General features: G+C 46.5%; 1 protein-coding gene and 1 long non-coding RNA gene across 2 annotated transcripts in view; one reads left to right on the forward strand and one right to left on the reverse strand.

The window, feature by feature from the left end:
- The window catches only part of LOC135396485 (major facilitator superfamily domain-containing protein 4A-like), a 184,948-nt gene that overhangs the window by 143,933 nt on the left and 20,401 nt on the right, over window positions 1-20,614 (forward strand). The window lies entirely within an intron of this gene.
- On the reverse strand, window positions 1,185-13,937 carry LOC135397768 (uncharacterized). Its single transcript, XR_010423733.1, has 5 exons — window positions 13,734-13,937; window positions 8,752-8,877; window positions 6,854-6,939; window positions 1,381-1,434; window positions 1,185-1,288 (listed from the first exon to the last, which is right to left on the reverse strand). It is a non-coding gene; the product is annotated as an uncharacterized LOC135397768 (long non-coding RNA).

Consider the following 20,614-nt stretch of genomic DNA (forward strand, 5'->3'; position numbering starts at 1 on the left):
TAACTTTGTAGTACAAGACTTCTTTGCTTTTCTTTGCGACCTTCATTCGCCTAATGTAGGCCGGTGGCAATCTGTGCACCACAAATAGTAGGTACTATACTAATAAAGATGTACTCATTATTTTACTAACATTTTCTTACATCTTCCGCTTGCGTCGAAATAATAGTAATAATTATTGGGCGTAGATTTACATGTAAGGTGTAAGGTGCGTTCTCATCAGCTCCTTATGCATAAATCGATGCTTAATGTCAAAACGCTGTTGAGTGACTTAGTGTGTTTGTGGAAAGCTTGGACCCTGTTCCGTACACTCCAGCGTATTACCAGAGAATGCTGGTACAACTTTAACTGCAGTGCCCTGTACCGTTATGAACGCGAATAAACCATTTCGAACCATTATTTCTGCGCTATACGGAACTAAACCGAAACGAACCAAAATTCATGAAAGTGATCCTGAACCGAAGCCGTAAATTTTTCGGTTCGACGCAACGCGCATTTTTGAAGTTTTTTTCTTCTCCGTTCAGTAATGCGTACTCTCTGGTATTGCATCAGGGGCTCATTATGATGGCGGAACTGTCTAGGCGTGCTCTTCCTCGCACGTATTGTGTGAATCCACAAGAGGGAGAGTTGTCCGGATAGTTGTTGGAGGCAACGGACGGCGCCTTTGACGTCACCCGTCGGCTGGGATTTTCCCTGGTGTCAGGCACCGCCCGTTCCGCTTTCCAATCCGCTATTAAAATACCACGGAGTGCGCGCCAAATGGGACCACTCTGGGCATCTGAATAGCCGTCATGCATGGAGATTCACGCTCAGAATAAATGCCCCTTCCTCTTCGAGAAAGTCTGTACTTATAAGGAACGTAGTGACGTTATTTGCTGCACGCTACGCTGGCGGAATTACCGTGCACTTGACTGTGATCGATTATAATGTTGACTGATTGTAATGGATGAAAAATATATGTGAGCACGTGTCGCCGCACCTCGATGTTGCTCCGGTTAGATTTACTGTCGGTCAGGGGTGCCGAAATGGCGGCCCGCGTGGCCCCCGAACAAAAAAAAAAAAAGAAAATCGACTCAAGCTTCATGGACGGTTGTGGCGTTATCATTGGGCTCTGTACTCGTGCAGTTTATTTTGCGTTGGTTAGAGATAGAAAACTGTTGCCACTGACCTGTAACAGCCACTGACACTCTAAATAAGAGACGCAGACGAGGGGCCGGTTGGTACATGACAACAGCGAAGACGACGAAAGTAACACAGAGAACGGAGTGCCAGGGAACGTCGAACTTCCAACCTTTCATCATATGATTAAAGTTTGAGATTCAAGGTGAGAAGTGAGAGAAATAGCGTACGCTCTTCGTCCTCAGCGAATCAAGATATGCTTACCGATGTGGCGGCATGTCCTTGTCCATGTCCATGTCCAGAGGTCACTTGTGTGTCCTGGGCCGACATCATAGGGGGCTAATTCCAGCGAATTTCAACCAAGCAAGGAACCTGACCATTTCCATTTTTTTAAAAAAAAGCACATTCTTCAGGGGCCGGGAAATGACGAAAAATGCGCCTATATTTAAACCCCAAACTTCAGCCATTTTCGAGGGAGAGGGGGAGAAAGAAACTGGTTGATATGTGACCCAGTCGTTTCGGGCTACTTTGACGGCTTCTCAATTGAGAACTATGCGGTTCGAAGAGGCACAATTTGTTTCAGCTGCTCACTGTTACATGGACAATACACTCATTTCTTCCTACCCATTTGTAACTGAAAGTTTGTTCGTAAAAAATGGCAAAGTCACAAGAAAACGCGAAAAACGCCGATTTTCGGAGCCTTCCTGTACTGACTCAGTTTATCGGAGAATAATGAAACCTACACCATTCGTTTCGTCATTACAGGCCCTATCTGTTGATACCATGTTCATTGTTCTAGAGCTAATATGCTAGAAGCAGATTGTAACAATCCCACAGGTGGTATCGCGATTTAGCTGTATTTCAGCCGGCGCTAGCAAAAAATGGCCATCAAAAAGTTGCAGCGATTTTTTTATATGTTGCGCAGGAACCCTTTCCTAACACACAGAAAGAAAATTGAGATTCGTATTTGATTTTCGGTGACACTACGATTGTTTAAAGTGACAGTGTGCACGCGCGCTGCGCGCTGCCTCCAGGCGGTACTCTCCCGCAGCTGGTCGGCGTTCGGATCGCCGAGGGCGGCGCGATTCAGAGAAATCAAGTTAAAAGCGCGGTTATGGCTCACCTTTTCTTGCGACTTTGCGTTTTTTTAAATATACTTTCTATAACAGCTGGAATTCTTGAAAACCTTGTGGCCGTTCACGAGGACCCATTCTACAAGCCTGCTGGTTTTCAAAGCCGTCAATGTAGTAGTTTTTGCCATAGTACACCTTAAACCTGGCGATTTTCGCAAAGCTTAACGTGTTTATGGCCGATTTTGAAAAGGAAGCGGTCGTCATGCAACTGTCAATTGGTATACATTAGGTAAAGGAAGCCCTCGGTCAAAACATATAAAAAAACTGAAGAGGTACTTTTTGATAAGCGCGAGAAAATATTTTTTTCGCTGAACATACTACGCGGAGGCGCACGGACTCTCCGCTGGAGGGAGAGCGTTGGTGTGCATCCCGGGCCAGGCGCGCTACAACGCGACAGCTCAGATACGTCGCTGGTTATCGCACGATGCCAAAAACGATAGTTTGGACTTGTGGGCACCGGTCTAGTGCATGCACAAGGTACTGCCAATGTCGCAACAAGTAAGGAAACTGCCTCCACCAGTATAGCAACGCGAGATGGATACTTTGCATTATAAAACCGACCGAAGCATATAGCCGCGTGAAAGCATTTTTGCTTACACCTTTATCTTATCATTTTCATACGAGTTGTACAAAAGCAAAACGTCTGCAACGCAAATAAATGGCCGTGCTCAGTACCCCAGTATGCGCAAGGAACCCGACATGACGTCACATAGTTGCGTGCACGATATACGTAGTGTACAAAGTTGAAAATTTATCAGTGGAAAGGGTTGTTTTCCTGGTCCTCCATTGACAGTTGCCTGCTTTTGGAGACAGTAGCCTGCGGTGCAGGGGCAGCACGCCACAGGCTCTACACGGTGCTCAGCTTTGCATATGCCGCCAGTTTATTGCGCTTGTAAAACGGAAAATAAGATTTGGAGATAGCGGCTCTAGGGGATATACAAATATCTCTGGAATGCAAATCCCAACGACACGTGAGCATACGTGTCCTACGTTTTATTGCTCTGTGGCAGACAGAAAAGACCCTTGGGACGGCTTGGTCCATCACTTGGCGTATAAATTGGAATCACTGAAATACCACCACTGCGAGGCAAACCAGCAATCAGAGTTCCTTTGGAATCTAAAAAATTCGCTCCGTACTGAAGAAGGTGTCATCCTAATAGATTTTGCCGAAAACTACAGCTTGGTCCTACAGGGCACCCCCAATCTTTCTATTGGGATCAAGGACAGGCAAGGACAGTGCATTCCGGGCCAGGCGCGCTACAACGCGACAGCTCAGATACGCCGCTGCTTGTCGCACGATGCCAAAAACGATAATTTGGACTTGTGGGCCCCGGTCTAGTGCATGCACAAGCTACTGCCAATGTCGCAACAGGTAAGGAAACTGCTTCCACCAGTATAGCAACGCGAGATCGACACTTTGCATTACAAACCTGACCGAAGCATATAGCCGCTTGAAAGCTTATTTGCTTACACCTTTTTGTTATCATTTTCATACGAGTTACACAAAAGCAAAACGTCTGCAACGCAAGTAAATGGCCCTGCTCAGCATACTAGCACGGTTAAGTCGCTCAAGATTATGTTCAGCACAGCTGATGTAGTAGATGGCGGCTCCGCGTTTCCGGCATGTTCTTTGAACACCCGGAATACCCGATGTTGTTGGAAATGGATGTTGTCTTCACGGTGATTTCAGTGCGGCTAACGGGATCGAAGAGGTGATACCTCCCTCCTTCAGGCACGGCCCTTGCGCTGTCGTAGCGATTCTTCAGCGCCCCTTGCTGCCGCACTACCTGTTCCTCCAGCACCCAGATCGATGTAATGGCGTCGAGATTTATCTGCCCAGCTGTACAGATCAACGGGTCTCAGTATGTGACCTTCTAAAGGCCTCTGAATGCTGGCTCTAGCAGCAAGCCTCTTCAGAGTCCCAGCTCCATCGCACGACCCTTTCCCATGGGATGTCGCATAAAAGTGCCATGATGCACTTATGCTGAAATACGAGTAGTGGTGACAGAGGTTGACGAAACATTTTTTTTTCAATGCGAACCTGCGCCGTCCGTGAAGTAGCGAGTTTTATGTACATGGAGATGGTCTGCTCTTATTCTGCGTGTGAGCTCTGGCTGAAACGTATAGACCACGCGGCATTAGTGAGTTTTAGTATACCGGTGATAAAGTTATCGTCTCTATCGGAACCAATCGCACTCGTGCGTGACTCAGAATCTTATCCACTGATTAGTTCCGGTTGATACGGTGAGACACTAGCCACGTTATCCACGGTCTGCTAAAACTCTCTATTATCGTGCCGTAAGCAATGTGATATCACAACGAATGTATGGTGACGCAAGTTCATATCACGAGGGAAGCGGTTGTGAAATACCATCGAATGAATGCTGGCCTGTCCTTGATCCCAATAGAAAGATTGGGGGTGCCCTGTAGGACCAAGCTGTAGTTTTCGGCAAAATCTATTAGGATGACACCTTCTTCAGTACGGAGCGAATTTTTTAGATTTCAAAGGAACTCTGATTGGTGGTTTGTCTCGCAGTGGTGGTATTTCAGTGATTTCAATTTATACGCCAAGTGATGGACCAAGCCGTCCCAAGGGTCTTTTCTGTCTGCCACAGAGCAATAAAACGTAGGACACGTATGCTCACGTGTCGTTGGGATTTGCATTCCAGAGATATTTGTATATCCCCTAGAGCCGCTATCTCCAAATCTTACTTTCCGTTTTACAAGCGCAATAAACTGGCGGCATATGCAAAGCTGAGCACCGTGTAGAGCCTGTGGCGTGCTGCCCCTGCACCGCAGGCTACTGTCTCCAAAAGCAGGCAACTGTCAATGGAGGACCAGGAAAACAACCCTTTCCACTGATAAATTTTCAACTTTGTACACTACGTATATGGTGCACGCAACTATGTGGCGTCATATCGGGTTCCTTGCGCAGACTGGGGTACTGAGCACGGCCATTTATTTGCGTTGCAGACGTTTTGCTTTTGTACAACTCGTATGAAAATGATAAGATAAAGGTGTAAGCAAAAATGCTTTCACGCGGCTATATGCTTCGGTCGGTTTTATAATGCAAAGTATCCATCTCGCGTTGCTATACTGGTGGAGGCAGTTTCCTTACTTGTTGCGACATTGGCAGTACCTTGTGCATGCACTAGGCCGGTGCCCACAAGTCCAAACTATCGTTTTTGGCATCGTGCGATAACCAGCGACGTATCTGAGCTGTCGCGTTGTAGCGCGCCTGGCCCGGGATGCACACCAACGCTCTCCCTCCAGCGGAGAGTCCGTGCGCCTCCGCGTAGTATATTCAGCGAAAAAAATATTTTCTCGCGCTTATCAAAAAGTACCTCCTCAGTTTTTTTATATGTTTTGGCCGAGAGTCTCCTTTACCTAATGTATACCAGATGACTGTTGTATGACGACCGCTTCCTTTTCAAAATTGGCAATAAACACGTTAAACTTTGCGAAAATCGCCAGGTTTAAGGTGTATTATGGCAAAAACTACTGCATTGACGGCTTTGAAAACCAGTAGGCTTGTAGAATGGGTCCTCGTGAACGGCCACAAGGTTTTCAAGAATTCCAGCTGTTATAGAAAGTATATTTAAAAAAAAACGCAAAGTCGCAAAAAAAGCGTCGATAGCCGGGGCTTTTTGGGGTACTAAAAGTTAAAATTTCCCCAAAAATTCCACCTTCAGCGCATTTTCCGAACCCAGTCGCCTGTTTCAGCACCATAATTATGCGTGTAACGCGAGCGATGCACCCGTCCGATTATTTCAAGCGTACTATGGTTTTGGTGCTTACCGAAAACTTTGACCCCGCGTTAAATGACAGGGGCTCAACATTCCCCAGTAAAACTTTGGGAAATGTCTATTAATACCATAGTGTATCCACGATAATTTTTTGGCCCAGAAGTGCGGGGGGTCGAGCAGGACCTTTGGATCATTTGGCGTGGAATGACCCTGAAATGATATTGTCACCTACTTCTTTCACCATATGCAAAATTAGTCGCATATAAAATCGGAAAGGTATACACTGATCCTGCAACAGTCGTACTATATCATGCTGGTACAAAAGAACATAATCGATATGATCTTCCACACTGTCATTATGTGGAGAAGCAAACAACACATAACATCTATTATGACCACCAAAGGCACACTGGGTTAAAAAGAATGGTAGGTATGGAACTTCAACGCCGGGGTGGGCACCTCTAATATGTTCTGAGAGCTCTTGTACCTGATCGACATTTGGCTCTGGTGGTAATGGGTTGTTTAATTCGACAAAATTGTCATTTTGAATGGCGTCTGTAGGAGTATCCGAATCAAACAGACCATCATCCAGTAACATATTAAAATCCAATTCCCACTCCGGATGATTAGCTTCCACACTACCAGTATCAACTTGCAAAGCTTGCTCCCTCTGCTCAATACGTTGTATTAATTGTTCAATACCATCGTACCCGCAAATTCCACAGCGAGGCACTAAATAAGAAAAAAAAAATGGAATAGTCTCAGTTATAATATGGAGTCATTAGGAGTCATAGTTACGGAGCCACCTCGGAGTCCGTAACTTCATACAAATACCTTGGGGTTCAAATAGATGCTCACCTTTCTTGGAAATCCCACATTTCACTCAAATGCAGTTCTGCCAACTCCTTACTTGGTTTCATTCGTCGCACTTTCTATATGGCCCCCTGAAACGTTAAACTGCACCTGCAGAAATCCCTCGTGCGTCCCAAGCTCGAGTAAGCTGCTTCGGTTTGGGACCCCGGAAGCAATAACCTCACTAACATGCTAGAATCCATTCAAAATCGCGCAGCACGTTTTATAATGGGAAACTACAACCGCACAGCAAGTGTTTCTCTTATGAAACAGTATCTACAACTACCCCTACTAGCACAGTTGTGACAGTTGTGAATTTCCTGAACTCTCAAATCCGAACTAAGCTGGGTGATAGTAACTCGATAGATATGTATGTTTATCTGAACCTTCCTTATGACGTGTCATCGCCTTGCGCCAGATAGCTAATAGCTTTTTAATAAAAATCTGTTGTATTCTTTTCGATTGGAAATGACCATTGTAAAGCACTTTGTAATGAGCAGTTCTAGTCCGACAAGACTAGTAACTAGACTAACAAGACTAGTCCGAACGTAAAATAAACAACAATTTGTTGCCTCCTGCATATATTCGTGTGTGATATTCACTGATGAAACCGTAGCTGTAGCCCTATGTGGCAGACCCGGCAGAGCTACTTGTTTTCAATTGGAGACCCTACTGAGTCCACCTGGACCATTTGGTGTAACCATTTGGATTGAGTTGTTTAGCTAGTATAGGTCCAATTGGTAAGCCTGAGCTTGCCAGTTCTTTGTAATGGGGGGACTAATTGATTTCAAATGGTTTCAGTCCAATGGGTGACAAAAACACAACTGGAATTCCAATTAATTTGAATAGGAAAATGTCCAATTGGACCAATTCCTTTTTTTCGACTGGGAAGGGAACGGTTAGCGTCGGCGACAATATGGGAAATGTGTTGAGATCATGAAAGGTCTGCAGTTAGTGTTACACCTAAGTATTTGTAAGATTCGACGCAGACGAAAGGAGCAGTGCCGAAGTGATAACCTGAAATATGAGGAAAGGACCGTGAGAAGGGGGGACAGAACTTTTTTTCATTTTTGAGTATTGACAGGGAGTAACCATGCCGAGCGCCAAGATGATATACGTACAAGGTCCTCTTGGAGTGTATCACAGTCTATAGGGTGGAAACTTTACGGTAGATGACGCAATCGTCCGCGAAAAGACGGACAGAAGCCGTTACAGATGTCATTGATGAAAATGAGAAATCAAAGAGGGATTATTACCGAACCCTGAGGGATTCCTGAGGTTACAGGTGCCAGAGAAGACGCTGTCTCGTTGGCTGTCACAAACTGTGATCTGCCGCTTAAGAAATTCTGAATCCATGAGAGAACGAAGGGGTCAATATTGAGTTTAGATAATTTTGCAAAAACACTGACGTGGGGCACTCGATCGAAAGCCTTCGCAAAGTCAGTCCAGCCAACTGAGTTTCACAAGAATAACCGCGACGAAACCCATGTTGTAGGGGAAAGAAAAGGGTGTTCTCCTGAAGTAAAGAAGTTAAATGTGACACTATAATGTGTTCCAGGAATTTGCACGGCAAACAGGTTTGTGAGATAGGCCTATAGTTTCTGGGGTCAGCTTTGTTACCTGACTTAAACACTGGAATGACCTTAGCAATCAGCCAGTCAGATGGTATGTCACCAGTGAAACGGGACTGTGATAATATTAACGTTAAGAATTTTGCGGATATATGTTTAGTATTTTTTAACAATTTGGACGTAATTCCATCAACACCACAAGAAGAAGACACCTTACAATTTTCAATTAACTTAAGTACGCCAGTGTAGCTAATGACAATCCCCTCCACAGACGGGAAATTGTACAAAGGAGGTGTAGGTACATTCATAGCTGATTCCCTAGTGAATACTTACACAAAGTATTGGTTGAGGACCGTCGAGCAACCGTTTCTCCCCGCAAGCGAACCGGAGTCATCTTGTAAACAAAAGCCAGTCTCGAGAGGAGGCGAAATCAGCTGCCAGAACTTACGGGGCTGATTCCTAAGTAGGGAGGGAAGTGTGCTACGATAGAAAAGTGTCTTAGCCTCACGTACGCAGTCCTAGAATTTTCTCTCGCGGCAGTCTGATATTTTTCCCATGCGAGGGGAGACCCAGAAAATCTGGCTTGCCGAAATAAATGTTTCTTTTTTGAGCGAAGACGCTTTAGATTGGAAGTAAACCAAGGGACCGTGGGACAAGAAGTGACATAGAATGTAGGTAAATGTACATCTTCCAGTTCCTTAAGTTTCGCCTTAAAAAGACGCCAGTTTTGCTCCATGGTCCTCAAGTGGAAATCGGCAACAAACACATCAAAGAAGGATGACAGTGAAGTATTAATCGCTGTATAGTTACCAGCTCTGTAGTTTTAAGAGGCTTTCTACGACTGCGCATTCGGGGCAAAGTAACGCGAATAGAGAAAGACAGGAATTTATGATCACTAGGGCCATGGAACACAGAAAGTGGGGAAATAAGGCTGGGCGCAGAACACAGGACAAGGTCAAGGATACTAGATGAAGTGATAGATACCCTTGTTGGGACCTTAACCAATTGCTCAAGATTAAAAGTGAGACATGTGTTTAGAAAATCACGCTCAGTAGGCGGTAACCTCATTTGACAACGTTCCCGGGACTACGTGACAACCGGAAAGTTGAAATCTCCAAGCAGTAATACGGAAGATTACGGGAAACGCTCAGTTAGACTAGACAGTACACTATGCAACTCACAAACAAAGGAGCTCAGATCAGGTGGGCGATAGCAAACTCCTAGGAGTAACTTAGCACGGGCGCAGGAGACAGTGGCCCAGCACATTTCGAGGTTTGAATTAACAGTAACAGGAGATAGGGGGAGATAGGGGATCATTATCAATGATTATGGCTAGTTACCGATAGTGCGAGACGTAGTTCAATCTAGAGCCAGCTAGCAGCAGAGGGTATTTGGTGAAGGAGCGGCGCGTGAATGTCATAGCTACTGTCTTAGCCGGCGAGACAGACAACCCACGGTCAGCATGATACGCCACAATGAGGCATGTTGCAGACGACGCTGGATGGCATCACGGCGCGTTGAGAGGTCCATATGCAAATGTCATCAGCATAGATCGTGATATGGGTATGCTTGGGCAAAAGAGAAGGGAGGTGTGCCAGGATGAAAACAGGAGCGGGCTGAGGATGCTTCCCTGTGGAACTCCACGATGCACAGAGTAGTTGGCGAGGTTCACGTGGTTATTCACACGTCCGCTTTTTAACGGATCCCTGTGTCCCCTCCGGAAAGTTCGAGTTTGAGTTTGCATGTAAAAAAGGGGAAGAAAAAGGGGCAGAATTCGTCACCTGACGAATTCTGCTACTCTCATAAAGAACTCCTAAATGAATAAACCCCACACAAAGGAAAAATAAAAATAAAAGATTAAAAATAAAAAGAGAAAAACCTCACCCCACCCGGTCACCGAACTGTATGTGCACATGCGTAGCTGCATCCCATAGAAGTAGCTGCATCCCTATCGTCAAACTCAGTGCATGTCCTATTGTTCTCCGATATTCCGGGCCAGAATCTCTCAAGTATTGAATTCAATTAATTGGCCACCCTGATGCTGTTGGAAGCGACACATCGTAAAAGCAGAGAGGAGTCTTCTTTCTGCATTATCCCTGGCTTGGATTATACAGTTACATTAATACCGTGACCCGGTTCCTTTCAAATAATATCTAGATTTGTATTCTATTCAGATTTTTATGATTTTTACAATTTTTCCAAAAAGAACAAAAAAAAACAAGAAAGTTTCACTTTAGCATGACTTAGATTAGCGAACATTTGAGAACAAATCATAATGTAATACAAATTACAAATATAGATATTATTTGTACGAATTTTAACAAGTTTTTGCCAATGTAACCGTTAGCGCAAAGAATTAAGTAGAGTTTAGCAATTGCATAAAGTTGTTATGTGGAGAATTCTAGGTAATTTGGACCTAATACTGATATGCAAGAACGGTTTTCTTTTCACAAACTTTCTTCTGAGGAAGCTTTGAAAAAAAAATAGAAAGAAAAAGGGATAAAGTAACTTTTCATTGTTCAGCGACGACAATTTATAGAGTACCGTCGTTCAAAATATAAATAAGAAATTGGATTTTTTTTGTCTAACTAAAAAATGAAAAATACATGGTACAACAGACTAACTCGCGCTTAAACAATAGGGTACCAGTTTAGTGAAACGATTAAAGAGGCAATTTAGACCTCGTTTATACAACACCTTTTGCCAAAACTTTGTATGTTCGTTTTTACTTTCGGGATTAGACATTTTGGGCAATTTTCCGACGCATGGGGAAAAACGGTTTTATTGGCATTTTTTTTAGTTTATCTCTGCAGCCTCGCGCGCATCTCTGGGTATGGGTCGGAATGCAGCCGTAGACGTTGTTCTTGAATGCGCGGTTCTCCTCGCATACACCAGTCACGGATTTTTTCGTTGATGGGTGGAACAGAGCAGAGGCGAAAAACATTCGCAGTGCAGCACATGCTCGCACGACTTTTTCATGACGATGGCTCGATTAGGCGGTAGCCTCCATGGACATGAATATCCTATGGTGTTGACGTGCTACTTGGCAGTAGGACGTATTTCAGGGCGTAATTGCTTCGTTAATCATTGATAGTCGCGAACACCGGATAATGGATGTCACAACGGACGGCCTGCAGTGCAAGGTTTCGTGGAAATAACTTTGGTGAAAAGGTCGTGAACTGTGACCCTGTCGATGTAATGACTTGGGGCCTGTGAGGACACATACACTACCACTTGAACACCCTGCGGCCGACCACCATCCTGAAGCCTATTTTAGAAGATAGGACAGGACAGAGAGGAAGGATGCAGATGAGCTGTTTATCTTCTTCGTCTCCCTCCGCAGTGGTGCATAGCATGGGGCAATTGGCCACGTATCGTGACATGAGGGCCCAATTAGTGACGGTTATGCGAAACGATGAGAGGATGAGATGAATGAAATGATTGAATAAAAGTGATTGAGCGGGGGAGCTGAATGACGACCTGGCAATCTACCAAAAGACAGAATGGAAGATGCCGACAGTGGGATATCCTGGGCACGGAACGGGACGGCCAGGAACATGGCGCGTTGGGATGACTAGCGTGAACAGTGGAGGAAAAACTGTTGAATGGTTTTGTCTTGCTGGCAATAAGGGCAAAGAGGAGAGACAGAGCGGCGAATTTTATGGAGGCATTTGAATGACGCGACCGCGAAAACGCGTCAGCAGAACCTCCATTCGCCGCGAACCACAAGGGAGAGGGTTCCAGCCAAACTCCAGGTGCGCTAGCTCAGGCCGCGCGCGGAGCTGCTGTTGGAGGGCAGCAGCTCTACGGAGGCTGTCAAACCTTTTGTACATTGCGTATAGAACCGTAGGAACCAGGGGCGGCACGCGCAAGAGAATCCGCGACTTCGTTAGCGGAAAGCCCACAGTGGCCGGGAACCCACGTCAGAAGAATTTCATGGATGAATGAGGGAGAGAATGCGAGAAGCAGGTCACGTTCATGCGAGCTCCGGCCACTGTCTAATTTGGAGACTAGGGACAAAGAGTCGGTGAAGAAGCAGACTAGACTCTGCGAGGACGGCACAGCTTGGAGCGCCATCAGAAGAGCCAATAGCTCTGCAAAGTAGATCGGGATGTAGTCAGGGAGACGGATGCTCCTGCGCACGCCCATGGATGGAATGAAGAAGCCAATGCCCGCTTTCTCATTTACGACAGAGCCATCGGTGAACTAACGTGACTGTCCAGGAGCGCGGAGAGGACTGCGGGGGGGGGGGGGGGGAGGCTGGCGCGATTAGGGTTGAATAGGGGCACGACACGGACACGGGTATCCGGAGGTGGAGCAGCGGGCGATAAGGCTAACCTGGAAAAGCTGACCGGCATCGCATAGAGCTGGAGCTGGAGAAACACGGAACAATGGACTCCGTCGATGACCGAGAGAAGATCTATACCGGAAGGCGGTTAGTCCACGGCGAGATCCTGCAGGCGGGCAGCCAAGAACGTGGCGGCCCTCAGGTGGTTGATGAAGATAGAGGAAGAGAAGCTCGGGCCTGAAAGAGCCAGAGGGGTATGGCATATGAAGTAGAGCGGAATGTGATCACTGCAGTAGCCGTGGTTGAGAGGGGACCAGGAGGAGACAGAGCACCTCCCCGCCGACAAGGTTAGGTCTATGGCGGACTGATGGCTTCCTCTGAAAAATGTGGGCGAGCCAGAATTTGCCACTGAGAAGCTCCTACGTGCGAGCCAGGAGGAGAGACGATTGCCGCGAGAATCGGTACATGCTCCGCAGGACTGGTGGTGGGAATTAAGGTCACCAGCAACTAGACAGTCACTGGAGCACTAGAGCAGACAATGATCCAGTACGGTCATTGCTGAAGGCACACAACCTCTGGGCAAATACATGTTCGAGAGGTATGCAGGCGGACCCTGCGAGGCCGCAATGGAAATAACGAGTACCTCTGCTATGTGACTGTTATAGGTATAAGCTACCCCACAGCGAATCGGTAGAGAGCTTCGAACGAGCGTTAGCAAACCACCACCTCAAGAGGAGCCGGAACAACGATCCAGACGAAATACATGAAAACCAGGACTAATAAAATTGTCGTTAGGCCGAAGCCAGGATTCCTGTAGCAGGACAATATGAGGAGAATTGGAGGCAATAAGAAGGTGCAAGTCAATTAGAGACGATAACACGCTACGGCAGTTCCACTGAATAACGCTAAGGCTGAGAGTCATTGACGATTGTTGTTTGGACTAGCTGGATCAGAACATTTTCAGGCTTCCCTGCCTTATCCCTGCGTTTCCGCCTCTTTCGTCTTCTACACGATGGAGAAAGCTGACCTGCCCGACCTTCAGCCGAAGGCGAGGGGCCCGCAAGGTCCATCTCAGAGTCGTCAGTAGAAAGAAGAGATGAAGCATCAGGAAACAGCCTATCCGGCAGCTGCACGCTGGTGCAGGCTACACCGGATGCGCCTTCCTGCGGACGAGGCTCGTCAGCAGCCGGCGCCACCGAAGTCGACTGCAAGGCAGTAGTGACGGCAGCGGTGGGTATGAGAGAGCCTGAAGAACTTTTCCAGCGCCTGCGTGACACAAGTCTTGATGAGATCAATGAGCAAGGACTGATTAAGGGCGACTGGGACAGTGCTAGCGGAGCTGGCTGCGGACGCATAGGATGCGCCGCGCCCAGATACCAGCCGTATGGCATCCTGCCTCGAGCAATGCCGCTGGTCCATAACAGACAAGAGGCATTGCTCGGACTCTCTAGCCGGACATGAAGGAGAATCCGCAAAATGTGATTGGTGGCACTGACAGCAGGTGACCGTTGGAGACGTACAGTAGGGTTCACCGTGCTCACCTCCACACTTTCGACATCGAGCCTTGGAGTGACAACTACGAACGCCGTGACCGAAGCGATAGCAATTGGTACACTGACGCGGGCGCGAAGTAAAAGAGAACACGGGAAAGATATAAGAGGCCATACTTTGATCTCCGCAGGAAGCGTAAAGCCAGCAAATGAGACGATGATTGTGGGCAAGGAAATGCGCTGCTCCCCGTCCACTTTAGAACAACGCTGCACGGAGATGGCATGCACAGAGGAGAAGGAGTCCATAAGGTCTCCAACCGCAAGTGAGGTGTCCACGCCGCGAATGACGCCCTTAACCGAGACAAGATGAGAGGGGATGAACGACGTCACCACGGAAGACCCGAAGTCGGAGCACGACAGGAAGTCGACAGCAACATGAAGGCTTTCTGTACGGATCAAGACGCCTCCCGATGAGTAAGGCTTGACCTCAGTCACATTGCGGTATGATGATGACATGGCTTCCATTTGCGAGTGCAGAAGCCTAGGGTTTCCCAGTCGGACCCTCGAACCGTCGGTGGGGACCCAGGCCACTGGGATAGGGTGGACGCCAGCTGTTTTCAAGATGGCCACATCTTGTTCGGATGCAAAGGTCGGCGATGCTGTCCACGAACCGTCAAGACCGCGCACAAGGGGCGTTGCCATACCGGCAGGAGCCTTCGCTGCTTTCACAGACAACTCCCCGCAAGTCCAATGGGAGAAGTAAGCACACACAAGAAGAAACGTAGCCGCCTTTTCCGGGAGGCTAAAGAAGAGCTCTTTGCTCGCTTAGCTGAGCCCAAGTCCGCTGTCTGTTCGACCACGTAGCAAGCCGTCCAGCTTCGTTCGCGTGGCAACCCGTGGGGTTTATTCACCGAATGTTGATCTAAGAATGAACGTGATTCCATCGCGTGGTAAGCGACCTTGACTTCATCTTCTTTGTTGACATAAAATATTGACATAACAGTTTGCCACCCGCGAAGAAGCAGAATCGGTTGGGCGTTGTAGATGTGAGTAGTAAGTACTGACCACGCTTATCCGGAAACGCTACAAGGCTTCTGGACGCCATTAATTAGCAATTAGAGCTAATTGGGACCCCCCACATTAATCAGCATCATCCAATGAGTCATCACACTAATTGGGGAGCGTCTAACTAGTGTCCAGACCACCCTGTGCGTTTCCGGATAAACGTGGTCATAAAAAATAAAAAAAATAGATAGAGATAGAGTGGAGAGAAGGAGTTTAGTTGAAGATCAACGACGCCATCTTGAAGGAAGCGGCCCGGAAAGGCCGCTGACCATCGCCGGGCGACGGAGCACAGAGGCAGGTTGCAAAGCATCCCAGCTATGACCACAAGTTCCGGACATCCTGTGACGTCAGCTGTGACGTCATCATGGCATGTCTGGGCAAGTTAGGACAGCTCTGTGCATGCAAGGAGAAAAACACTCGTAATACAGAGGCTGGGAAAGCAAGAGTATGCAAACCATCAATAGCTAACAAGAAAAAACAATTAGTTACACAACAAATGAGCCCACCAGAACAGGAGCGCAGAACCATGCGACTGCTCCATCCGAGAGGCAGGCAGAGAACTGACTCGTAATGGTTTTTTTCTTCTGTATAAAGCCCCACAGCTGCACCCCCTAGCGGTTACTTTCTCAACTAATCTCACAACAAAATTATTAAGAATCACGCCAGCGCTACTCCCGGTCCCAAGGCAGAAGAAGATAGAAAACGGCGGGGATGCCCGGACAACAGCAACCAGCACCCGACGTGCACGGGCACGAAAATCGCAAACAAAGCGGGAACAAAGTTGGCGAAAGCATTAGTTACACAACAAATCACCTCACCACAGCAGGAGCGCAGACCGATGCGACTGCTCTCCGTGACAACCAGCCAGAAACTGAGCGAGCGCGGGGAGCGCACGTCTGCTTTCCGCGACAGCCGGAGAGAAACTGACTGGGGCGCCGCTCCGCGGCCGCTACGCATACGCGCTCCTAGCGCCCTCTGGGGCGACTACCTCTGAGAGGCTAAGAGTGAAGAGCATTCCTGCGCCCCCTGCTGGCCATTCTCATTGGTCGTGAGGCTAAGAGAGAAAAGCATTCCTGCGCCCACTGCTGGCCGTTCTCATTGGTCGTGACGTCATCCTATTGTCTCAGGGCTACCCTGTTTTTTTCCACAAATGCTCCTTTGGTCAATCTACAATGAAGCCACAGTATGACGTCATCATGCAGCTGCGTGGCTCAAGGACGCGTACGCTTTAGACAGGGGACATATTATTTATTGAATCACTATCCCAAGATTATTTCCTTTATTATTCTATACCAACTGAATAGGAAACTATTGCAGAAGAGCACCATGCATGAAAGCTGATCGTAGGAATTCCAAAGTCTTACTAAATGAGACTTGCAAAAGAACAAAATATCCTAACACGTAACTCCATCAACGGCAAATAAGAGGACTAGGTACTCAACAAATCAACACAGAGTACGGGTAAACAGGAGCGCAGAACTCAGGGCAGCACTATCGTCAAGACAACAATGTTCCTTGTCAAAAGAGAAAAATTACAAAACGTCAACACAGGAAAGCATGCATATCGGGGCATGTCAGAACACGTCAGCACAAATTGTACGACTGCTGGGCAACAGAGGAAAACAAACACTTGAACAGAGTGAAAAAGACACTCACCATCATTTTTCCCGTTCACAGCATTCCCTCATTGTAAATCCGCTCATCACAAAATCCACCTGCATCGTCGAACTCCATTCACCAGTGACGAACCACACATCCGCACCCCATCAGAGGCAGACAGAACCCCACCGAAGCTACGCTCTTCTACTGACGGCCAACGCCAGGAGCAGAATTTGCGTGTCGAGACCCGTCAGTGTCCAAGAGAGAAGTGAATCCTTGCGCCCCCTGCAGGCCGTTCTCATTGGTCGTGACGTCATCCTATTGTCTCAGGGCTACACAGTTTTTTTCCACTAATGCTCCTCTAGACAAGGTCAACCTGAAACAATAGTCTCTCGGTATGCGGTCATCATGCAGGTGCGTGGCTCAAGGACGCGTACGCTCTAGACAGGGCACCTGTTATTTATTGAATCACTATCCCTAGATTATTTCCTTTATTCTACTATAATGATTGCGTAGGGAACTATTGCAGAAAAACACCATAGACAAGAGGAGATTGTAGCATTTCATTCCCAAAGTCTTACTGTACAGGAAAAAAAAAAAAAAATGGTTCAGCAAGACATAAAGTCACACACCTGTCCCCCTCGCGGTTACTCTCTGAACTAAATGAATCGCAAAAAGTATTAAGAATAGCTCTACTCCCATTCGAGGCAGCACTATCGTCAAGAATATGCCTTGTACAAAAAGAAAAAAACTACATGCAGAAGGAAAGCATGTCAGAACAGGCCCAGGCATGTCAGCGCATGTTTGTCAGACAACAAGGGGGGAAAAAGCGAAAAGAAACAAAGAAGAAAACCAATATCAAACTATTTCTAAGCACACACACTCCTCTTATTCAAAAACAGTGCTCATCATAAATCTGTCCAGGGGAATACACACCATTTTGCTACACTTTTTTCCAGTAACGGTCAATGCATTGCTACAGACTGCGTGACGTCATCACATCCTGTCCGAAGAAGAAGACAGCGGCAAAGACTCCTATTAATTATTGAATCGCAAGAGTATTTCCTTTGTCCTACTCTTAATGACATTCATTCTCTCATTAAAATTCAACAAAAAAGCACCCTGCATATTAACGATTTTCACCCCAAAGGCTCATCATGGTCATTAGAATTACAGTAAACTACCACTGCTCTTTAAAATAATAAGTGAGTCCACTCCACATCACCTCCAGCCCCACCCGAGAGCCAGGCAGATAATTGAATAATGATGCTTTGTTCCTCCTGAATAAAGTCACACACCTGTCCCCCTCGCGGTTATACTCTCTGAACTAAATGAATCGCAAAAGTATTAAGAATAGCACTATTCCCATTCAAGGCAGCACTATCGTCAAGAATGTTTCTCTTCAAAAAGGAAAAATCTACATCTAGAAGGAAAGCATGTCAGAACAAGCCCAGGCATGTCAGTGCATGTTTGTCAGACAACAAGGGGGAAAAAGCGAAAAGAAACAAAGAAGGAAACCAGCATCAAACTATTTCCAAGCACACGCACTCCTCTTGTTCAAAAACAGTGCACATCATAAATCCGTCCAGGGGAATACACACCATTTTTCTATTGCTACACTTTTTTTCCAGTGACGGTCAATGCATTGCTACAGACTGCGTGACGTCATCACATCCTGTCTGAAGAAGAAGACAGCGGCAAAGACTCCTATTAATTATTGAATCGCAAGATTATTTCCTTTGTCCTACTCTTAATGACATTGATTCTCTCATTAAAATTCAACAAAAAAGCACCCCGCATATTAACGATTTTCACCCCAGAGGCTCATCATGGTCATTAGAATTACAGTAAACTGCCACTACTCTTTTAAAATAATAAGTGAGACCACTCAACATCACCTCCAGGCTTATGTAATACGTGACCCTTTCTATGCTCATACATTCGTTGTCTGAGGCTACACCCGCGAGCAAAAAAGGCGCGGAAGCCGGGTGGGCAAAGTTCCATTCGCGCATTGCGAGCATAAAGGCGGGAAAGGCTGCGAGCAAAGTTCTATTCGCGCATTCCAAAGCACAAGACAGAACGCCTTTACGGGAACGCGATAGCATTCCTATACTATATTAATGATTATTGCATTGCAGTTTAGAAATACTACTACAAAACTATAATTTTAGGAGTCCATTAAAATTCTACTTCCTATGGAAACTATAATTACCCTATTACTTGGATCGCTATTAATGAAGCGCTCCAATTTTTTTCTCTCTTCCCATTTCAGCCTTGTCATGCAGGGAAGCAGACTCACATCCAAAATAATTAATTTACACTGAGGATGCCGTGCTTCAGGAATTCCTATCCTGCGCTCAGATGCAAGCATTTCTTTACGGAAACCTTTAACAGCTGACTTCCTCAACATGTCGAACACCCAACAAAATCAAACAAACAATCAGAGAAACCCTCTTCTCAGCTGTACCATGCGACTGTCTTCTTCGTAAAATCGGTGATCTGAGGAAGAGAGCAGCGAAAAATTGCGTGCACTTGTGCTTGACTTAAAAACCTGAAGCATATGCCAATAAACCAAGAAAAAGACACTCATGTCTGGTATCTGATAGTGCCACATACACAGACGCATTGTCGCAAAGAAAGCACAGGACAGGGATACACAAATTTCCTTAGGTGAGCAGGGAAAAGGCTTAAGACATCAGGAATAATAGCAGAGTCACTGGACATCGCTACGCGGCTAACACAAGATAACAACAACAAGATAATAGCGGCGGGTAAAATTGCAACACTGCTAAACAAGCCCCAACATGCCATCATGTCGTCGCAAACCAGGAAAAAGAAGCACGCGCGCGCACACAGCAGCTCAGGAATGCACAAGGAGAGGTGCTTTATAGGAATTTCTACTCCACACACTCAGATACCAGCATTTCTGCACATGAACTTCACCTCATAGCACGCTCCTAGCCAACCATTATCTCGAATGATATCGTTATCTGCCCTGATTTGTTGAAAACGGGGGGCGTACGCCATTTCTGTGACACTTATGCTGTTCATAATTGTCACAGAAAAGGCGTACGCCCGGTGTTTTCAACAAATCAGGGCAGATAACGATATCATTAGAGATAATGGTTGGCTAGGAGCGTGCTATGCAGTGAAGTTCATGTGCAGAAATGCTGGTATCTGAGTGTGTGGAGCAGAAATTCCTATAAAGCACCTCTCCTTGTGCATTCCTGAGCTGCTGTGTGCGCGCGCGTGCTTCTTTTTCCTGGTTTGCGACGACATGATGGCATGTTGGGGCTTGTTTAGCAGTGTTGCAATTTTACCCGCCGCTATTATCTTGTTGTTGTTATCTTGTGTTAGCCGCGTAGCGATGTCCAGTGACTCTGCTATTATTCCTGATGTCTTAAGCCTTTTCCCTGCTCACCTAAGGAAATTTGTGTATCCCTGTCCTGTGCTTTCTTTGCGACAATGCGTCTGTGTATGTGGCACTATCAGATACCAGACATGAGTGTCTTTTTCTTGGTTTATTGGCATATGCTTCAGGTTTTTAAGTCAAGCACAAGTGCGCGCAATTTTTCGCTGCTCTCTTCCTCAGATCACCGATTTTACGAAGAAGACAGTCGCATGGTACAGCTGAGAAGAGGGTTTCTCTGATTGTTTGTTTGATTTTGTTGGGTGTTCGACATGTTGAGGAAGTCAGCTGTTAAAGGTTTCCGTAAAGAAATGCTTGCATCTGAGCGCAGGATAGGAATTCCTG

This window comes from Ornithodoros turicata, chromosome 6 (genome assembly GCF_037126465.1).
Source record: "Ornithodoros turicata isolate Travis chromosome 6, ASM3712646v1, whole genome shotgun sequence".
Lineage (NCBI taxonomy): Eukaryota > Metazoa > Arthropoda > Arachnida > Ixodida > Argasidae > Ornithodoros > Ornithodoros turicata.